At 42.4% G+C, this 17,461-nt stretch overlaps 1 long non-coding RNA gene across 5 annotated transcripts in view; it reads left to right on the top strand.

Moving 5' to 3' along the window:
- LOC134484126 (uncharacterized) overlaps positions 1-17,461 on the top strand; it is a 124,258-nt gene that overhangs the window by 78,040 nt on the left and 28,757 nt on the right. For 4 of the 5 annotated variants that reach the window (XR_010061505.1, XR_010061501.1, XR_010061502.1 and 1 more), the window contains one exon: positions 16,674-16,745. This is a non-coding gene — a long non-coding RNA (uncharacterized LOC134484126). Of the gene's footprint in view, positions 1-8,630; positions 8,756-16,673; positions 16,746-17,461 lie in introns of all 5 variants that reach the window. The other variant, XR_010061504.1, reaches the window with a different exon arrangement.

The raw sequence follows: 17,461 nt of genomic DNA, 5'->3' as shown, positions 1-17,461 counted from the left end.
GCCTTCTTGTATCAGAAATAGAATGGTATAGAATCCTCTTGGTCAGAGAGGATAAATACTGAGGATCTTTTTGACTAGAAGTGGAGTTTGGGGAATGGGGCAGCTTGAGATGATCTCAGGCCCTGTCAGTCTTATAAAATAGATATTGGACTCTATTATACAGAGGGTGCATTTGATATATAATGGATATAAATTGGTGATCTAAGGCAATGATGTTTAGGAGTAGAAGATTAAAGCAGAGAGAGTCTGCTTAAAGTCCTAAAATTCTTTAAGGATAAGGGAGTGTCCTAGCCTACCTTGAGCAGGGGAGGTAGGACTGCTTCACAGACTCTCATCTTCAGTTACACCATGGTAGGCCTGTCAGGAATCCAAGCATTAGCATTATTCACCAGTCATGATTGTCAGTCTCTAAGTCTTCTTGAAGCTGATCATCAGCTGCATGGTTGTGTGCATGAAAAATTGTAGGAGGGACAGTTGACCTAGCTTTCAAGTCGTGTTAGTGATTAGCAGGATTAAGTGAAGTCCCTTTGATCACACCTGTATTTTCTTAGTGGCCATGGTTAAATGGAAATGATGTGAAGCTCACTATTAGTGTTATGTTTGAGGCCCCTATGAAGGTGGAGGATGCTCTAAGGACTCTTTAATTTTGGTTCCCTTGGAAAATATAAAAATTCTGAGATCTCAATAGTAAACTCCAGTTATTCTTATAACTGATCTTGGACAGAAGTGGAAGGTTTAGGGTATTATTTGTCAGAGAAGAAAGGCCTGAAGGCCACCAATCCCAAGTAAAGTGCTGATGACCCTTCATCTAAAGGGGATGGTATGAGATGCCTGGGAAATAGGCGCAGTTTGAGTAGCCTGTATTCATAACTGCAACTTTTGGGGTCATCCTGAACTGCTTTGTTTAGCAAGAAAGTGCCTGGCCATGTTTGACCAATTAGCAAGATCCAGTCACCAAACTGTGCAGATGAGAAAAATCTAGCTTGCCTTGGGTAGTGGGAGAACAGTATAGCACTGCATCATTTGCTTCCAAATATTCTTCCTAGCTTCTGGTATCCACATATTTTATAGGCTGTTGGGAAGAGTACAAGAGATAGTCAGCACACTCTTCCATCAGGGTAAGTGGTTGTCTGAACTCTGATGCTTCTCAAGGTTGTATTTGTCTGTACATGTCCATAAATGAGAGATGGGAAGCTTGCATTTCTGACAGCTAGAAATAAACAACCTCTTCTGCACTGGAAAGTGTCTTAGGCTTTGCAGAAGATAACATAGCTCCTAGAACCCCCAGAGAAGGTACAAGATGCTCCTGCCCACCCAGTACAGGTGGACAATGTCCTACTTCTGAGGGTAAAGGCCAAAAGGATTCTTGAGATTTCTGACCAAGGAAGAAAGGGTCAGTGTCCCTAGGGGAAGATGGAGCCTGGCAAAAATTGGTGGCTCTAAAGACTTTGGAACAGATGGCAGAGTTTATATAGTCCCTTGTTTAGGTGTGGATAGTTTTACAGACCCTTGGGCAGAATAAGCATGTATGAAATCCTCAAGGGAAGATGAAGAAGAGCATAGATTTCCTTGTACAGATGAAATTCCCAGAGGCCTCTGATCTGAGTACAAAGACTCTGAAAGCACTTGAGTATTTTGTGTAGACCTCAAAGGTCCTGGAGTTGGTGACAAATTTAACAGTGTAATTGGCAGCCATGGAATGTCCTATTGTGAATGGCACACATAAATAATGTCCCCCCATGCCCTGTATGGATGGGAAAGGCCCTAGACTCCCTTATGGGATTTAGTCAATTGCACAGCCCCTTCTTCAGACAGGCAAGGCCCCACAGTTCCTTACTCAGATTGAGAAGATGATGGGGGTCACATGGAGTGATGCAGAAAGATCCAGATGCACACCAGCACTTGGGAAAATGACTGAAGTCCTTTAGATAGATGGAGAATAGGCATATGATTCAAAAGTTGCTGGGGAAGGTACTGAATGCAATGGAGTTGCCTCAGCATATCCTGATGTATGCATCATTGCCTGGGCTGAGATGGAAAGTTTTAGAGGATGTTGGGCTAATTGCAATGGTTCTAGATACCCTTGACCAGATGGGAAATTCTCTGCACCTTCTTGGGTAGAAGAAGATTGGCTACTAAGTTCTGGTGGTGATGGTAGCAAAGTTTGTGGAGTCACTGAAGTCTATTGAGAAGATGTTACACCCTCCTTCCCTCATGGCACATGGCCTAAAGTACTCTGTGATTATTTGTATTACCCCAATATCCCTATGTAATATGCTGACATCTCTAGATTTGTTTGGTTGGAGATAGAAGAACTTTGCACAGGTAAAATTTCTTCTTTGCTACTGGAAAGTTCCTTAGGCTTTGGAGAAGATACCATAGCTCCTAGAACCCCTGGAGAAGGTACACAATGCTCCTGATCACTTAGTACAGGTGGGCAATGTCCTGTGTCTGAGGTGAAGGTAAAAAGGATTCTTGAGGTTTCTAGCCAAGGAAGAAAGGAGCAATGTGCCTAGGGGAAGATGGGGATCTTTGTACATCATGTTGGAAAGGAGAAGCCTGGGTAGAAGTTGGAGGTTGTAAAGACTTGAGCAGATGACACAGTTTGTACTGTCCCTTGTTTAGGTGTGGACAGTTTTGCAGACCCTTGAGCAGAACAGGAATGTACAAATGCCTCGTTGGGACTTAAAGAAGAGCCTAGATCTGGGAGCACTTGAGAATTTTGGGTAGACACCCAAGGTCCTGGAGTTGATGGAAAAGTTCCCACAATCTGATTTGCACAGTCTGATGGGAAAGTTTCTGCACCTTTTTGTATGGACCTTGAATGTCTACCAGGTTCAGTAGGGGATGGTAGCAAAGTTCCTAGAGTTGCTGGAACAGACTGAGAAGATGCTACATCCTCCCTCACTCATGGCAAATGGCCTAAAGTACTCTGTGATTCTTTGTATTGTCCCAATATCTCTGTGAAATGGGCTGAAGTTTCTAGATTGGTTCTGTTTAGGAAAAAAGAACTTTGCACAGATAAAATCCCCCCTTCTGCCCTGGAAAGTTCTTTGGGCTTTGGAGAAGACAATATAGCTCCTAGAACTCCCAGAGGAGGTATAAGATGATCTTGAGCACCTAGTAGATGTCCTACATCTGATGGTGAAGGTCAAAAGGATTCTTGAGATTTCTAGTTAGGGAAGAAAGCAGCAGTATCTCTAGGGGAAGATGGGGATCTATTTATGTCATGTCAGAAAGAAGGAGCCTGGCAAGAAGTTGGAGGTTTTAAAGACTTTCGAGCAGATTATCCAGTTTGTACAGTCCCTTGTTAAGGTGTGGACAGTTTTATAGACCCTTGAGTAGAAGAGGAATGTACGCAGGCCTTCTTGGAAGATGAATAAGAGCCTAGATTTCCTTTAGCATATGAAATTGCCCAAGCCTCTGATCTGAGGACAAAGACTCTGGGAGCACTTGAATACTTTGTGTAGACTCCAAATGCCCAAATGCCCTGGAGTTGGTGAAAATGTTCCCTTAGTCTGATTTGCAGACTTGGAATGTCCTCCTGTGAATTGTGCAGATAAAGAATGCCCCACCCCAATGCTCTGCACGCATGGGGAAGACCCTAGAGTCGCTATTTTGGATTTAGTCAATTGCACAATCTCATCTTCTGCCAGGAAAGGCCCCATAGTTACCTGCTCACATTGAGATGATGGAGTCACATTTAGTAATGAAGAAAAGTTAAGATGCACACCTGCATATTTTGAAATGCCTGAAGTCCCTCGGATAGATAAAGAATAGCCATATATTTCTGAAGGTTCTAGAGAAGGTGCTGAATGCAATAGAGCCCCCTCAGCAGATCCTGATGTAAACATCATTGTCTGGGTTGAGAAGGAAAGTTTTATAAGTTCTTGGGCTGATTGCAAAGGTTCTAGATACCCTTGACCAGGTGAAAAGTATCTGCACCTCCTTGGGTAGAAGAGGAATGTCTACCAGGTTCTGGAGATTATGGTAGCAAGGTTTCTAGAGTCATTGAAGTAGATTGAGAAGATGCTGCATAATCCCTCCCTCGTGGCAAATGACTTAAGGGATTGTGAGATTCTTTATATGGTTCCAATATCCCTGTGGAATATGTTGAAGTTTCTAGATTTACTTGATTGGAGAAAGAACTTTTCAAAGGTAAAGTTGGCTCTTCTGCCCTGGACAGTTCCTTGGGCTTTTGAGAAGATCACAAAGTTCCTAGAACCACCGGAGTAGGTATAAAATGCTCCTGAGCACCTAGTACAGGGGGGCAATGTCCTACATCTGATGGTGAAGTGCAAAATGATTCTTGAGATTTCTGACAAGGGTAAGAAGGAGCAGTATCCCTTGGGGAAGATGGGGATCTTTGCGCAGAATTTTGGGAAGATGGAGCCTGACAAGAACTTGAAGGTTGCAAATGTTTTTGAGCAGATAACACTTTGTACAGTAGCCTGTTTATATGTGGAAAGTGTTGTTGACACTTGGGCAGAATAGGAATGTCCGAAATTCTCTTGGGTAGATCAAGAAGTTCCTAGAGTTCCTTGTGCAGATAAAGAAATTTCCAGAGGCCTTTGATCATATGTAAAGACTTTGGGGGCACCTGAGTATTTTGAATAGACCTCAAAGGTCCTAGAGTTGGGGCAAAGTTCCCACAGTGTTGCAGATATGGACTGTCCAACTGTCACTTTTGCAGGTAAGGAATGCCCCCCAGTGCCCTGCAGAAGTGGGGAAGGTCCTACAGTCATTTGTTTAGATTTAGTCCCTTTTAGAGTCCCTTTTGCTGATAGGCAAGGTACCACAGTCCCTTGATCAGATGGAGATGAAGATGCAGTCTCATTTTTGGTGCAGAATGACCCTGATTTTCACCTGGATGTGATGATGTTCAAGATCCTATAGACCCTGAAGCATAGTTAGAAGAATCCACATCTTCCACCACATTGGGCAAGTGCCCCAAGGTACTCTGGGTGTGTGTATATTGTCCCAACTCCCCTATGGAATGTAATGAATGTTCTTGATTCCCTTGGATGGCTGACAAAGAACTTTCCACAGGCAAAGGTCCCTTTGCAGCAGTTAAGTTTTCCTTGTGCCCTTGAGAAGTTAGCAAAGGTCCTACAGCTGCTGTAGTAGATAGTGGATGTACCTGAACCCCTGCTGCAGATGGGCAGTCTTCTGCATAAACTGGCGAAGACGAAAAAGTTCCCTGATTTACCTAGCTAGATAGGAAAGGTCCAGTTGTCTGTGGGGAACTTGATGAATATTGTACAATATGTTGAGCACATGCCGAAAAATCTAGAGCCCTCTTGGAAGGAGTTAAATTTTGCAAAAACTTTGGAACAGATGACAGATTTGCTATACTTTCTTCTTTGGATGTGGACAGTTTCAGAGACCTTTAGGCAGATAGTGAAGTACCCAGCACCCCTTGTGCAGATGACAAAGATCCTAAAATTCCTTCTGCAGGTCAGGAAATTCCATGAGGCACTTGGGCAGATGGAAAAATTCCTAGTTCCTGCTTGTCACTTTCTTTATAACTTAGAGTCCCTGAACTAGAAAGCAGAAGTTCTTTAATTCCCTGTGCAGTTACGGGCTGTTACAAAGTGACTTCTGCACACATGGATGCTTGTTCAGTCATATGAGTAGATCGTGAGGGTAATACAGAAATTTGTCCTGATGGACTCAGCTCAAGAGTCGCATGTAAATATCGGGATGTTATCACAGCTTTTTGCAAGGATGTAGGAGGGACTGGACTTGTTTGTGTTGGTGACAAATGGTCAAGAGACCTTGGGGCATGTGTGAATGTTCCTGTAGTCTTTGAAGACATTCCCAAAGAACCCAAGACAGAAGACAAATGTTTATGTGTACACTGGGCATACTCAAATGTTCCCAGAATCTTTTGGGAAGATGATGACTGCTGGAGAGACTGTTGAGTATATGTTGAAGGGCCCAGAGTTACCTGAGCAGATAGGCTAAGTTTTGTAGATTGCAAATGTACTAGATTACTTGAAACTACTAAAGAAGATTCCTAATATCCTTGAGTAGATAGTAAGTGTCCTGTAGCCTCTGAGGGAGATGGCAAAGAGCCTGTAGTCCCTTGGAGAGTTGGCAAGTTATCTTGAGATTCTACCACATGTGACGAGTGTCCTAGCTTCTTTTGGAAAGATGTAGAATGATCTAGAAACCCTGCGGTAAATGGCAAAGAACCTAGTCCTCTAGACAGACATAGAATGTTCTAGAGACCCTTTCTTACATCACATAGTTGCTAGTGTCCCTGATGCAGTTTGGAGAGGTTTCTGAGCATGTGGTGCAGTTGATGAAGTTTTCACATTCTTTGGGGAAGATAATATTGTTTTTTAGATGAAGAAGATTTCAGGGCCTCTGTAGCAGATGGTGTATGTTGCATATGGTACATTCTCTATCTATATAAGCTTTCTGAAAAGAATTGATTTTTTTCACAGAACATTGTTCAGATTATAAGTTTCTGAGTCCTAGTTTCAGATTTGGGAAATCCCATAGCCCCTCTAGGAGACAGAGAATATTTCTCAGCCCTTGATTAAATAGCAATATTCGTATCTTCCTATGAGCACGTGGAGTAGATCTTAAAGCCCCTGTCTTACATGGTGATGGTCCTACAGTCCCATGTCCTGATATAGACCGTCACAGATTGTCTTTTACTGATTGGTATTTGCCCCTTCTCCTTGGTCAGATATCAAAGGCTCTAGGGGCCCTTGTTCCAGTGATGGCATTTCAAGAGTCCTTTGTAAAGTGAAATACCCTACCACAGATTGCAAAGAATGCAGATTCTGTTTAGAAGGTGTGTAAATGTGCAGTGGCCCTTGGGTAGTTACCAAAGGTTCTAAGGCCCGTGTAGTAGATGGATAAGGTTTCTGTGCATCTTGTGCAGAGAGTGAGTCTTCTACACCTTCTTTGGTGGATAGCAAAGATCCTTGAGATCCTTGGCAAGAAGAGAAAGATGCCAAAGCCTCCGTAGCAAGAGATGAATGTGGAACAGAAGGAGATGTTTCTTTGGCTTCTGTGTCAGATGGAGAAATGTTTATGTCTTTTCCCAAATTTGACAAATGTTCAAGCTTCCTGTATTCTGATTTTGATAGTTTCACAACCCCCTAGCATAGATAGCAAATGTTGTGGAGTCCATTGGGTAGATGGTGAGGTATTCAACACTCTCTGTTCTGAAACAGATAGTTCAAAAGATTCTTCAGCAGTTTGCAAATGATCTACAGTTTGTAGGGTATTTGGGCCAGGTTGCAAAGCACTTGCTGTACTTGTTAAATTTCCTGCAATGTCTGGAGATGACAAAGGTCTTTGAATGCCACTGTCAGATTTGTAAGGTCCTTGAGGCCCTGGGACAGATTTTGAATGATGGTGAGGACCTTGGATAAATAGGGAATGTCTTGAAAGCTCCTGTAAACCAAAAAGAGGTTTGCTGGCCTTTCAGGAGATGATACATTTTCTATTCTCCCTTTTGTGGACCTTGGATTTCCCACAGCCTGTGGGGTAAAAAGCAAACATTCTACTGCTCCTTGAATCAATTCTCCCTTGTCCAAATAAAGAAGTTTCTAAAGACTTTTGGGGAAAGGACATAGTTCCCTGAGTTCTCATTACAGAGGAAGATTTCACAACCCCTTCAGTCTATTGTGAATGCTCTTGTGTCTCATTTAGTAATGAGGAAAGTCCTGTGTGCCCTGAAGCTAAAGACAAAGCTTCTGGTGTCCCTGAAATTTTTGGAGAAGATTCCAGAACAGTTTGTGAAAGGGTCAAAATTCTGAACCTTTCCTTGGAGGATTGGCAAGGTTTCCAATCCTCTAGTGAAAGTGCTAAGCATTCTGGGGCCTCTTGGGAAGATATTGAAAGGACCATGGACCCTGGTGTAAACAAGGAAAGTTCTTCAGGCTCTTTGGCAGATAGCATATGTTCAAGAGTCTTTGGAGCAGACAGAGAGGACTGCAGACCCCCTGTACAAGAACAACTTTCTACAGCCTTAGAGTTAGATGGCAAAATTTCATGAGCCTATTGGGCAGATGCCAAAAATTTCTGAGCCCTCTGACGAGTCACAGGTTTAAGAGCATCTACACTAGGTAACAAATATTCTAAAGCATCTTGGGTACATTGAACATGTTTTACAGGCCCTGGGGAAAAAGCAGGGTTCCTCAAAGCCTTTTCAGCTGGATTCAGAGGTTGTATAGTCCCTTGCTCTCAGGTAGACAGTTCTGGAGCTCGATGGGCTAACAGAGATAGTTGGTCAGCTACATGAGAAGATGGCAAATATGTGACACTTCCTTGAGCAGGTAAGGAAATTCCCACAGTATCCTTCTCAGATAGCATATGTCTTGGAAAACCTGAGACATTTGTCAAATGTCATGGAGAACACTGAGCATATACGTATGTTCCCATATCCACTTCTATGGATAGCAATGGTCTTTTGGTTCCCTGGGAAGGCAGGGAAGGTGCCATATCACCTGTACCAGACAGAGAATGACTTAGAGTTCCCTTTGTAGATGTGGAAAGTTATAGAGTCTGTTGTGCAGATAAGAACTGTCCCACAGTCCTTTGGGCAGAGGACAAACATGCTACACTTCCTTCTGAGGATGAGGGACTTCCCTGTTGCTATTCCATAGGTGTCATTACATTTTGGGGGATGGCTGAGCCATATTGAGATAGATCTAGAATTTCGTGAACATGCGGCAAATATGATGGAATCTCCTGAGATAATGGAAGAGGCCAAGACTATCTGGAGCTACTGGTAAGTGTCCAGAAGACACAAATGCTGAAGGGGAAATTACAAGAGCTTCTGGTCCAGGTGGCAAAGGTCTTATCATCTCTTCTGCAGATTGGCAGGTTCCTGCTTTTCTTGGGAGAGACACCAAAGTTGCTAGAGCCCCTTAGGTAGTTTGTGAAGGAACAGCAGCACTCTGGGTAGTTGTGGAAAGATCCAGAGAACTTTGAAAAGTCATTAAAGTACTGTAGCCCCAGGTGAGTTTGAAGAAGTTTCCATAGGCTCCTGAGCATGGGGAATATGTCCTAAAACACCTTGTACTAATGAGGAAGGTTCCTGATCTCCTGGGATATAGGGCAACTGTTCCGAATACCTTGTTGAAGATGGAAAAGATTTCTGAACACCTTGGTCAGATGGCAAAGGTTCTATTGTTCTCTGGGCACGCAGAGCTCTTGGAAAAGTTGCTGAACATCCTAAGTACCTGTGGACAGCCAGTAAAATTTCTAGATACCCCTTCTTAGAATTTGATGGTCCTGGGGAAGATGGTAAATGTTCTCCAGCAAGAATGCTGGAGGCAAGAAGAATTTTTAGATGCTTTAGAAGACATGGAAGCTTTCAGGTATGCTTGGAATAATGGCACAAGTTCTAGACAATTTTTTGAGATGTGAAATTTCCCTCAGACCCTTGGATATATAGAGAAGGACTTGTAGCTCTGAAGTCCAATTTGCAAAATGACTAATCACTTTGAGCATGGGGAAAATGTTCTGGAGCCCTTGAGAGAGATGAAGAAATTTTCTGAAGCTCTGGGGCAGGTAGTGAACATACTAAAACCTTTTGGGTAGATAGAGAAGGCCTTTCATTCTCTTGGGAAGGTATGGAATGTCCGACATGCCCTTGGGTAGATTAGCAACTTTCCACAGTCCCTTGGTCATTTGTGGAACATTCCATGGCCTTTTGTACAGACAAAGTATGTGTGGGACTCACCTGAGTAGTAGTTGTAACTTTTGATGTTTCTTTGGTAGCAGGTGATGGTACAAGCCCCCTTTTTGCAGAAGTTGAATGGTTGAAATTGTCTTCCTCAGATGAGAAAGTTCTGAAGTCTCCATCAGAAGCATCGACTCTTGTTTTTTCTAGAAACTGAATGCCTATAATCCACTTTGGTAGAGGGAGAATGTTGAATTTTTCCCTCAACAGAGGTCATGGGAAAGAAACCCTCTTGGGTAGATGCGGATAATTGTAAAGCACTCTGTTCAGATATAATAAATCCTAAGGCATCTTTCTTAGACGGGGAAGGTTTTAATGTACCTTGTATATGTGTAGAAGTCTTGACTGTGACTTCAGAATGTGGGGAAGGTATTAGAGCTACCTCTGAAGATATGGCCTCTCCTAGAGCATCAAGGACATATATGAGAGGTCTGAGGGCCTCATGTGTAGGTAGCGAAGTTTCTGAACTTCGTTGTTTACTTTTTGAAGTTCCAAGAAAACTTTCTTCAGCTGGAGAAGGGATACTTACTTTTGTATAGAAGTGTCAGGTTTTCCAGCTATCTTGATGGGCAAAACAGTTTCCATGGTCCCTTCAGAAGATAAGGTAGAATCTAGTGCTTTTGGGATATTTGTCAGATGATCTGGTGACATTTGAGGGTATAAAGATGGACTAACAACCCTTTGTACATATGTGGAAGAGTGTATAGCATCTTGTGTAGTTGGGGAAGATTGCTGATCTTCTTGAGAAGGCAGGGAATTTCCTGTAGCTTCCTGTAAAGTTTGTGGAGGTCCTATGGATTCTTGTGCACAGGTGGCATCTAAGAAACCCCTTCTTTAGATGTTGAGGATGCTACAGACATTTATGTGTGCATATCATGTCCCAATGCCCCTCATTCACATATGATTGGATCCAGAACCTCATGTATGGATGAAATATGTCCTAGAACATCTTTTGTAGTTGTGTCACATTCATGAGTCATTTCTAAAGATGGGACTGTGGCTAGAACTCCTTTTGTAGGTGTATTGTGTCCCACAGTACCTTTATGACATAGGGTAGTACTCAGAGAATCCTGTACAATTTAGGGAAATTCTAGCATCTCTGATGTATATTTGGAAATTCTTAGAGCCTCCTTTACCAATACTGAATGTCCTAGAGTACCCTGGAGAGGTAGAGAAGGTTTGATCATCTCAGTGCACTGTACAAATATGGGGCTTGCATGGCGCAATGGCAGTGTGTTGGCACAACCTTGGCTCTTTTGGGCCTGGTGACAAATCAGGAGGGCCCTTTTGGCTGGTAGGGGATATTTGAACTAGTCTGTCAGACGGTGACATTGTGAAGACTCTTTGTTTAGAGGGATCCTCTTTAAGTCTCGATCTAGAATGGGGATTTTCAGGGTCACTTTTCATTGCAGAAGAATATTTTAATCTCCTTTTCAGAGGGACAATAGAGTTGAGAAGACATCTTTGATCATCTTCTGTAGATGTGGGCAATCCCAGTGCCCACTTGACCGATTGGGAAGGTCTCAGAACCCCTGGGGAAGATGGCGAGTGTTCTAGATCACTTTGTGCATGTGTGGAAGGCACAGACTCCCTTGGGTAAACTCAGGAGTTTCTACCATATCTTGCATATATGTGGAGCTCTCAAGAGCCCTTTCTGAAAATGGCAAAGGTCCTTGAGCTGCTGGTGTAGCTGTGGAAAGTTCTGTCTCTGCTTGGGCAGGTATGAGTGGCGTGAGGCTCACTTGTGGAATTGCAATTGCATTTTTCCCCTTTGGGCTGTAAGATATGATCTCAGCCCATATATTAATGGTGGGGGACTTTGAAAGCCCTCTTGGTTTAATAGGGAAGTTCTGAAATCCCCTTGGTCAGCAGGATCAGGTTTAAACTCATGTTACTAGAAGCAGATTGCATATGGTGCTTTGGGGGAGTCTGGGGACATTTTTGTCTGTCTCTGAGTGGACTTAGCTCTCAGACCTGCTTTGTCAGCTGTCAAAGGTGTTAAAGTCTCCTGTGGAGAGGGGGCAGAACTTAATCCATTTGTGGAAAATGAGAAATCACTGAGTTTACATTTGGGAGAAGTACTTTTGGAGCCCTCTTTGTCTGATGGGCCTGTTGTAGGTCCCCTTGACCAGAGGGGTCTTGTCCAACACACTTTGGAGGAGAATTGGAAAGATTGGAAACCTGGAGGATAGAGGATAAACTTTTGAAACTCCTTCTGGAAGAGGAGATTGTATGATTTTCCTTTCAGCATCAGTGGGAAGACTTTGGGACACCTGGGCAAATGTGGAATGTCATAGACCCTTGGAAATATTTAGTTAGTTCTTCAATCTCTTGGGGGCATGGAGACAGTCCATGAACTTCTTGGGGAGAAGTGGAAGATCCCAGATCTCTGTGGCTAGATAAGGAAGGGTGTAAGGAACCTTGAATGTGTGGGGAAATTACCTGTCCACATTGGTCAGCAATTGAGTCAGCAAAACGTGGCCCAGGCAAGGTGTGATCTACTTTGAACGTTTCACTGGTATCTCCAGTACTGTGTTTTGTAGATGTTGCAGGCACTCTGGCACTCAACTGGTCAAACCCAGTAGATATAGCCCAGCTTTTCTTCACCTTCCCAGATATGGGCACAAAAGATGAAGCCACTCTTTTTCTGGTGGCAGGCTGTAAAGCAGATGTTCTGGTATCCCTGGTCAGTGGGTTACTCGATGATCTCATATCCTTGGTCAGTGGGTAACTCATGCCCTCAGGAATCCTCAGAGGAAGTGGAATTCTCCATTTCTTGATCTCTGTCAGTTGCCTTTTGGGGTCTAGGGTTGTCTTATTGGCTGAAGCCTTTATAAGATCTTTGAGTTTCTGTAGCTTTTCTGCAACATGAGCATCAGGTTTTTTTGAATCTCTGGTCTTCATAGGGTTTTGGGCACCTGAAATTGTGCTGAGTCAGTCTAAGGAGGCCCGAATGGTGCAAAGTCCCTGCAGTCTCTTCTTATCTGGTACTTCCCCCATTCGGGTAGGGTGTTATAATCCATTTGGGGGACACTGAAAGGAGTTCCAGGCCATTAAGGCTGTGAAATTGGTGGTCTATGGTCAGAGGGTAAAGTCCGGGCTGAGGCTCACTGTCCTCTCTCCACACGTCTGGCCATTTAGTCATTAAGGAAATTGAACAAGAAATGGCGAATGGGCTACTACCCCTTGAAGGGGCAGTGAATGTACTTGCCAATGGTGAGTCATGACAAGCATCAGTTAAGCAGTATCCTTTGAGTGTGGCTCTCTCTCTCTCCCGAGAACTGTGGACACATCCAGAAAGCAAAGCAGGCATTATTCGAGTGACTGTTGCTTTCACGAATCAAGCAAATTTTGAGAGGGGTTGTCCTTGAGTCTGCACGGGCCAGTTGTGAGCTATCTGAGATGGCAGTTCTGCTTGCAGTAGTTGGGGTGGTCATCTAAACTTTCTGATTGAGGAGAAACCCTGATGATCCTTGTCCTTTGAGTCTAGACTGCTACCTGCTCTTGTTCTCACTGCCAGGGGCCATGACAAGGGATTGTTGAAGGACCAAATTGATTGCAAAGGGCAAGGGGTGCTTAGGAGACTGTGCTGTCAAGCGCCTCTTACACCAGGGTAGAAGCCTCTAACTGGAGGCCATCAGTGGTGCAGTGATGTCTTTTGGAGCCTCATAACTGAATGGGAAAGGCTGATCCAGAACCTTGCTCCTGGGAGACTGTGTGGGCTAGAAAATTACTGGTGGATTGTGCTAGGAAAAGAACATGTGATAGGATTTGAATAGAATGCGTGGAATTGATATTAAAAATTTTCCGTATTTTAAAGATAACCTATCCTAAATCAATTTTCTTAAGAATCGTCTTTTATTTCCTTTATTTCTTTCTCAGCAAGTTCATTGTTGGCATATATAAAAGTTGTTGTTAAATGTTGACTTTGCATCATTCTTCTTTGCGGAAAGTGTTTATATGTGAGTTTTCTGCTAAAGACATTTAAGCACAAGATTACATTTTCTGCAAATAGGGATAATTTGTCTTCTTCCTTTCCTGTTTGTATCCCTGTTTGAATGTAAACTGGCACAGCACTGTGTAAATCAGTACATAGGTTTACACAAAAGATAGAGATATTATATGGCTTAGCTGTCACACTCCTGGACAAATACTCAAAAGACCCTAAGTTCTACTACTGACATATTTGCAATGCATGTTTATTGCTGCACTATTTACATTAGCTAAAAATGGAACCATTTCTTTCCCTTATGAGCTGAATACATATAATATAGTAAGTGTATATACACAGTGCAATTTTAGTCAACTGCAAAGAAAGCTGAAATCACGGCATGGGGTTTTGGGGGAGAATGGAGGGAGAGATTGTTAAGTTAGATGAAGTAGCACAGATTTGGAAAGAGAGAAATTAAATTTGGTTTTCCTTCCAATGTGGATTTGAGATTTAAATTTTATATATTTGCATGCATGTGTGTGGTTCTGTGGGGTTAGCTCAGTAAACTAGAAAATGAAGCACAAGAGGAGAAAAGAAATCTTCAGGAAAAATGAAAAGCATAATAAAATACATATCATATAAAAACACAAAGGGGTGTGTAGCAATTACTATATCATCGATGAAATAAAACACCATTACCAAGGCAACTGGTCGAGGGACAGATTTATTTGGCTTATAACTCTAGAGGGATAACAGTTCAGCATGGTGAGGAAGTGACTATGGCAGCAAGCAGCAGGGACGGTGCTCTGAGCTCACATCTCAAACAAGAAGCAGGAAGACGAGAGAGAAAACTTGCAATGCTGTGAGTCTTATAGCTTTCAAAACAAGCCCCTAGTGACATACTTTCTTTAGCAAGGCCATACCTCTAAGACTGCCCCAAACAGCCACCAACAGGGGACCAAGTATCCAAATGCCAGAGAACAGGGGAGACAGATCATTCAAACACCACTGACAACTATTGAAGGAAGAAAGAAACTAGCCAGTGGAAGTCATGGGATCTGGGATGTCAATACAGCAGGTTGAACAATATTGAAAAAGGGAGGCTAGAGAGATGTCTTTTTTATTTTTTTATTTTATTTTATTTTTTTTATTAACTTGAGTATTTCTTATTTACATTTCGAATGTTATTTCCTTTCCCGGTTTCCGGGCAAACATCCCCCTAATCCCTTCTGCTCCCCTTCTTTATGGGTGTTCCCCTCCCCATCCTCCCCCCATTGCCGCCCTCCCCCCAACAATCTAGTTCACTGGGGGTTCAGTCTTAGCAGGACCCAGGGCTTCCCCTTCCACTGGTGATCTTACTAGGATATTCATTGCTACCTATGAGGTCAAAGTCCAGGGTCAGTCCATGTATATAGTCTTTAGGTAGCGGCTTAGTCCCTGGAAGCTCTGGTTGCTTGGCATTGTTGTTCATAAGGGGTCTCGAGCCCCTTCAAGTAGAGAGATGTCTTAACAGCTAAAGGAACTGGCTGTTCTTCCAGAGGACCTGTGTTCAATTTCCAGATCCACATGCTGTATGCATACATGTTTGCAACCTACTTTTAATAAGGGTTTAACCTCTCGTCTAGCTCACCACCCAGCAGAGGTAGTGGAAGAGAAAAATTAGTAGGTTAGAGGGGAAGTGGACCTAGTCAGCAATAGTTCTTTGGGGGTGAGCCCGATGTTCTTGGGCAGCAGTTCAGTTCCATACCTAATAAGACTCAGCAGCTGCAGACCAGTCTCTAGGCAGGCAGACACCAGGCATGAACCTGCAGCTATAGCCCAGTCCTTTCAGCAATCAGACACCAAGCAGCTGTAATGCAACCCAGAGGAAACTGCCAGGCTCACCAACTGACCCGAGGCAAGGCCACAGAGGGGCAAGCTGCCTCAGGAACCACAGGAGCAGTTCTTAGGCTAATTTCTCTCAATGTCAGAGTTATCACAAGTTGAGCTCAACAATGTTATATGAGGCAAACCAATGCACATGGGTTGGTAGCAATTAGTGAAACAATGCAAACCAAACCAAGACTCATCTCTCACTGTCTGTGGGATCATATTTATAGTCCTTTATCAAGCATCCATTCACCTGTTTGCTATATACAAACATTTCACCTGTGTTGGCTTCAGGACAACATTCTTTCACCTGTGTGCCCCAGTAAAGGATCATTTGACATAACTAACTTTCCAAAGAACTAGAAGACTCCACTTCAACACTATAGCTTAAAACTATGTTTTAAGGAACTGACACCCTCTTCTGAATTTTGCATGTACCAGGCATGTATGTGGTGTACAGACAAATGTGCAGACAAAATACCGGTAGACATGTAAATAAATAAATAAGGAAGGAAAGGGGGTGCATGAAATTGCATAATGAATCTCTTTGTATATTAACTTTTAAGCCTAGTGAAGTACATATGTTGATCAACATCTGCACATTTGTACCACATTTGTATAAATTCTGTACATTTTGTACAGAAATTTTTGTACATATTGATTTCTGTTTTCATTCTACTATATTTTATAAAATAAACTGTGTTTATTGTTTTGCATTTGTTAAGACTTAGCTTGCTCAATAAAATGTGGTATATTTTAGAGGAGATTCCATGGGTGTCAAGAAGAATATGTATTCCATATCTATTAATAAAACATTCCATAGGGATCTGTTAAGTCCCTTCTATATATGGTATAGTCTAGCCCTGACGTTTATCTGTTAGTTTTTATATGGATGATGTGGTGTTTTAGTGGATTGTCAAAAGGACCTGTAGTCTTGTAGAAAAGGATCCTGTGGACATGCCAGTGAGGGATTATCTAGATTAGGTTACCTCAGGGTGTGTCTGTCAGGAATTGTTTTTCTATTTTCATTGTCTTAACTGAGGTAGGCAAACTCACCCATATAAGGGAGGTACAGTTTATAGCCTGGGTTCCTGGACTGCATTACAAAGAGAATGTGGGCCTGAATAGCAACATTCATCTCCCTCTGCTTCCTGATTGTAGGTGCAGAATCACTAGCTGCCTACAGCTCCTGCTGCCATGGCTCTCTGCTGTGGTGGACCATACTCTGCAATGGTGAGTCAATGTAAGCTCTTATTTTTTTATGTTGCTTTTGCCAGGGTACTTTAGTACTGAAATCAGTCAAGCAACTAACACGGGTATCCTAGATTATGATGAGACATTATCATTCTTGACATTGAAATTACTGATTAGTATTGTACCAGGACCTATACATCTTTTTCTACAGTGTTCATTATAAGAAATTGGGAGCCAAGATACTTGGTATCTTTATGTTCATAATAGTTATATTATGTAAATAGTTATATTTAGTAAAACTTCCTTTTACTAAAATCTAGCTACTATCTTTCTTTTATTGCTAATTTGGATTGAAAGTCTACTTTATCACATATCACGGTAGCTACATTGTCTTATTTTCCATAGATACTCACTTCTTAGATTGTTTACATCGTTTTGCTCTTGTTTATAAGTGGCTGTGACAGTCAGTTGTGTTTCCTTCAGATGCCAGGACAGTTACTATTTTTCTTCCTGTCAGCTAGTCTTCATTTCTTTATTTGCGAGTAGAAGCCATTTATGTTTAAAATTATCAAGAGATGTTTAAAAGTTCTTGTGATTTTGTTGATTCTTTCTTCGTTTTTTTAGATAATTGTTCCATGTTCATTTTATCTTTTACTGCTATTTGGGGTTTGCAATTCTACTGTGTTGTACTTGATTGATTTCTTCGTGGGTCTCTGTTCACATAATCCTCCAATAAAACTTATTCTCCCTGTGCT

Source organism: Rattus norvegicus, chromosome X, assembly GCF_036323735.1.
Source record: "Rattus norvegicus strain BN/NHsdMcwi chromosome X, GRCr8, whole genome shotgun sequence".
Lineage (NCBI taxonomy): Eukaryota > Metazoa > Chordata > Mammalia > Rodentia > Muridae > Rattus > Rattus norvegicus.
The sequence above is the reverse complement of the archived record's forward strand: the minus strand, read 5'-3'. Positions and strand labels throughout refer to the sequence as shown.